Source organism: Triticum urartu, chromosome 7 (assembly GCF_003073215.2).
Source record: "Triticum urartu cultivar G1812 chromosome 7, Tu2.1, whole genome shotgun sequence".
Lineage (NCBI taxonomy): Eukaryota > Viridiplantae > Streptophyta > Magnoliopsida > Poales > Poaceae > Triticum > Triticum urartu.
The window spans coordinates 612764827-612770093 of NC_053028.1; the positions used below are offsets into that span (position 1 = coordinate 612764827).

At 46.4% G+C, this 5267-nt stretch overlaps 1 long non-coding RNA gene across 1 annotated transcript; it reads left to right on the top strand.

Annotated features, from left to right (window-relative positions):
• Positions 1-3443: 3443 nt before the first annotated feature.
• On the top strand, positions 3444-4768 carry LOC125520181. Its single transcript, XR_007288515.1, has 2 exons — positions 3444-3574; positions 4122-4768. It is a non-coding gene; the product is annotated as an uncharacterized LOC125520181 (long non-coding RNA).
• Positions 4769-5267: the final 499 nt, after the last annotated feature.

The window sequence follows — 5267 nt, forward strand, 5'->3', positions numbered from 1 at the left end:
GGTAGAGGCTGGGACATGAAGGAGACGACAGGCAAGCAAGAGCAGATGGAGAGGAATGGGAAAATGTAGAGGCTGGGACATGAAGGAGATGACAGGCAAGCAAGAGCGGATGGAGAGGAAGGGGAAAATGTAGAGGCTGGGACATGAAGGAGACGACGGGCAGGCAAGAGCGGATGGAGAGGAAGGGGGAAATGCAGTGAACGTACAAGCATCAATCGCATGAGAGTTCAATAAGCTCGGAACAGTTGAAGCTCAAATCCGCAATGTAACTCGACCACGGTGGTAAGGGGATAGAGGTAAACTAATGCTAGAATTCCTAAATCAGTATCTGTTCCGACAAGTTAGGTTTCTTTCAACACAGAACAATGGAGGGAGGGAGGGTGGGAGCGAGGGGAGCGAGGGGGAGGAAGGAAATAGACCTTGGCGCGGGAGGTGCCTAGGGGCACACTGGCGCTGGAGTCGACGGCGGCGACGAGCGCGGCGTCGTTGCAGACTGACTGGCATCCGATGCAGCGCCTCCGACCACTAAATCGTCCCGTCACCACCAGGCCTGGCCATCGCCCCCACTCCCGGTCCTCCGCAAGATGGGCATAATGACATATCAGAAGTGGATGGGAAGAAGGATTGAGAAACTGATTGGTTACTCACCGGCGTCGCCCCTGGGCTCCAGATCCTTCGAAGAAATCAGCTGGCCACCCATCCTGCTCGCCCCCTTTACTCCCATCCCACTGCAGCCGCAAGTACACCCGGAGGAAGAGGCGGAGGAGAGAAACAAGGAGACGAGCGAAGGTTGCGTGTGAACCTGGGAGGTGAGGGTTTGCTTCTTGGGGAAGAGAAAGCAGTGGAGGCGTTATCTGGCCGCTGCCCAATCGACCATCTTCTATTTCTCGATCTGTTTTTTCTCCTCGCCAACCCCTAACACCCGATCGACCTGATGACATGGCACGCGCGAGCGAGTGCCTTTGATGCACATGTTAATGTTTTGGATGGGGGTACCACTTAGCTTCTTGTATATGGAAATTTGTAACTTCATTACTGCGTGAAAGTTGATAAAGCTTACTAGGAATGAAGTCAGCAAATGAAAAACAAGAATAACGTTCATTAGGTGAGCTACACATGATAAGTTGATAACTAAAGCCCCAGAAAAATACACTTGCTAAATAACGCTAAGAACAAGAGTGTAAACATGTGAATCATAAGGAGCCAAGCCTCACAAAGAGAATCGAATGTTCTCGACTGGAAAAACTGATAGAAAATGCATCTGACCAGAATTACAATCTGAACTCGAAAATTTAAAGTTCCAGAGTAGTGTTTTGTCCCTATAGCATACGAGCAACTGTAACAAGCTCGGACTATATCAAACTATTGATCTCCAAAATAAGCAGGAAATTCATCTTATATTATAGTATAAGGTCGTAGAACAGTAGAATAAGAAGCCCAGTTAAAGAAACAAAAGTCCAGCAAGACAGTGGGCAGTGGCACATTACAGAAATACTTCCCCAGGACAACAGAACTGCTGGTCGCTCACTTGACTATACATTAACGATGAAGAACTGAAGACAAACTGATATGCCACACTATTTCAGTTGAATTATTTGAAATGATCTGACACCCGATTTTAAAAAACATGTCACCCCATGTGCAATAATTATCACCGTGATGAAATAAGCATATAAAGATTGCGAGATTCATCAGATACAAGTTAATTAATCCAAAACAAGATCATAGATGTGGAATGATATGGTATGGAAATTCATGAATCCAAAACAAGATCATAGATTGCGAGATTCATCAGATACAAGTATGAGATTTAGCTTGTTGTGACATCTTCCTGTTGGAATAAAATTTGTCACTATAAATGTTGAATTGGCCATCCAATGTAATTGCTTGGTTGTAATAGCTAAAATTTTCGACTGTCGCAGTCTTCATTGACTGAATAACAATCATCGCATGAGCATAAGAGCGGAGGTGATCCCCATTCTTCTCATCTAAAATCTCAAAATGCATCTGATCGCCTTTCAGGTCCAAACTGGGATCCCAAACTATGTTGTCCAACCAAGATCGTACCAACAGTTCCTTGTTCAGAAGAGAGAGGTTGCTTAAACACTTCGCTGTATTGATTTCAATTGTGCCATTTATGTTATTTGGTTCCGCATGGTCTAAGTCATTATTCTCCCGAGGACTAAGGAGTCTCCTTTCTCAATGGAGGCAACTATTCTCAAGGGAATGGTAACTAGCTGAAGCAGGCATTTTTGTACAGCCAGAAAGGCTCTGTTATATTACTCCCTCCATTCCACAATGTAGTGCTTCCTCTATCTCCATGCTTCAACTTTGACCGTAAATTTAACTACCAAGACCGATTGCGGCGGGAGCAAAAATTATATCAGTGGATTCATATTCGAAAGAAGTTTTCAATTATATAATTTTTTCTCTTGCCGCAGTTGATCTCGTTGGTTAAATTTATGATCAAAGTTGGATCTCGGAAAACGTGGGCGCACTATATTTTGAAATGGAGGGAGTACTTATTACTGGAGAACCATGATTTTTACTCTGGTAGATCACAACGCCTAGATAAACATAATCCTTAGCCACGTCTTCACTGTGAGCATCAGAGCTCTCTTCAGATAGTAAGTGGCACGTGCTTTGCACACCGGTGACATGCATGCTGACAATTCATGTTGGCATTTCATGAAGTATAAAATATGGGCAATAAATTTGTACCAAGTGATTGCGAAGTGGAGTATGCCTGGATACATTTTTTATGTCGTTTCCTTCTATATGTGTATATCATGAAAACAATTATGTCTCGCTTTCCAATTTTTTTATGTTGTTGTAGAAAGTTTCCTGAGAACTACCATGAGTTTTTTTAGAAACAATATACTAGAGACAAATTTGTTTTAGAGAGCACTCATTCAGACCGTTCACACTCAGGCCTACCACGTCATGATTTGCAAGAAGGAATTCCAGGATAGCCCACTTTACCAATCCGAGCCTGCCCATAAATGCCTAGCTTTCTGGGACAATGTTGCTGCAACACGTTACTCACCTCTTAAAAATGTCTAGGCATATCTCGAACTCTCCCGTCTCTTCTGTCCGTCTCCTTCCCGTCTCCTGTTCTAGTATGTTTTAGATCCAACGCACAGGTTCTTCATACCTTCTGTACTATGGCCATCGCTCCGCACCATGACGATGTCATCCGGCGCCACTCGATGGACTATGGCTTTGCAGGCCTCCCAGGCAGCCATCTCCGGCCTCCTCCGAGCCACCTGGCTGTGGCCGACAGATGTCGAGATGTGAGCATGTGCTGAAACGGACGGTCGTGCCAACTGATTTTTTTGCTTGTGTGATGGTAAAGGGAAATAAAGTTTCAGCAACAGAGCTGGGTACCGCCGAATGGATACTGAGGTAGTGCGCCAAAACAAATGTGGTATGATTATTTATTTGTTCAGACGGAGGATAGCACTGGCGAGGCTGGGAGTGACAACACTACATGGAGGAAGAAATGGCGGTGGCCACGGGGAGGGAAGGCCACGGACCAGGGGGAAGGCCAGCATGTGATGGGAGAGCGAGACAGGTGCGCTTTTCAGGCCCCGTGCGCTTTTCAGCCGTTGGATGCCGAAATCGATGGCTCACGTTGTTAGAATTTGCCACATATTGACCGTTGGATGTGTAGATCGGATGGTCTACATTCAAAATAATTCCCACACTATAGAATGGTATAGATATCACACTTTTTTTGACAAAATCACGCAGCTTATTAAAGAAGGCCGACTTTCACTTGCTGGTGAATTGCCCTAAATGATACTACAATTTTATCAGTCTTTGTGCTCAAGTAGAGAAACATCAAGACAAATTAGAGCTTATTGAGTATTTCCTTCGTTCCAAATTACTGGTCATGGTTTAGTTTAAAGAGTAGTACTTAGGGAAACCTTTGTGCGCATCCTTCATTGGTTGTTCAGAAAGACACGAATAGGGATAATACTTCCAGAGAATTCATACTAGTTTATGAAGTATCTGTTCAGAGAGACACTTGGTGATGTATAATACTACTTAAAGACACTAGTTCGTTCAGTGACAGTCATTACAGCAGTACTTGTATATAACACGACCTTAGCGAACAGTGATCGGTCGCATCTCCACGACAACGTCGGAGCGGCGGACGGCGACCGGCGCCGGCGGGTCCTCCGCGATCCGGCGGCGGCGGCTGAGCCAGCAGCAGACGGCGGTGGTGACCACGAGGACGACGACCGCCGCGCCCGCCACGATCCCCAACGCAACGGCGACGCGACGGAGGCGGCTCTGCGACGGCGGCGCGCTTGACAGCGGCGGCGGCGGTGCGGTTGGCGGCGGCGGCGGTGGAGGGATCGCGTGGCGAACCTCGCGGGACTGACCGTCTTCGTCGGACGTCGGCGCCGGCGGCGGGGGTGGAGGTACCGCCTGGTGGACGTCGACCGCGGCCGCGGGGGTTGTCGGCGGCGCCGGAACGGTGCGGGCGGCGGTCGCCGCGCCGGCTGCGGCGGACGCCAGGAGGAAGAGGAGCACGAGCTTGTAGTTGTAGAGGCTCATTCTCGCCATGTGTGCAGGGGCGCCCGGCCCGGCACCCTCTTCTTATAGAGAGGGTTCGCCGGCGTACGTAGCTTGATGGCTTCAACTGTAGCCCTTGCTGGATGGCTGTAAAATGCACTCGCACTCATGTATAGTTTTGTTCAAAAATTTGACATCATTTTCACCAATTCTTTTGACATGATGTCTCTATATTTCAGTACCATTTTCAAATGTCTCAAGAATATACTGTATATGCCAATCCACAAAATCAACCCAATAAGCTGCACAAGTATCCATGGACTTGACAATCCATAATTGATAGGTACAATATGAATTTAGATTTCAAGCATAACGCGAGTCATGTCTCACAAGTTGAGCCCTCATCTTCCGCAAAAAAGAAAAAGACAAAAAGAAGAAGTTGATCCCTCATCTTGCTACACACAAGATAAGATCACTAATTCAGTCCAAAAGCATCAATTTCATGAAGATCAGTACACACAATAACAAATCACAAAATGACTTGCTATACTCTTTTGTCTCTTCCTAGGCGTGATTTCTCGTGCGGCCTTCACAACAATTAATGGTGGAGAAGTGGGAATCCTTGTTACCAAATAAAGTTAACATACACGTGCACAAACAAGTCAGGTCAATGTACTTTGTTCAAGTTGGAGATTAATGACCCTTTTCTGATCCTTCGCGTGAAAACCAGCAAATAAATTGGT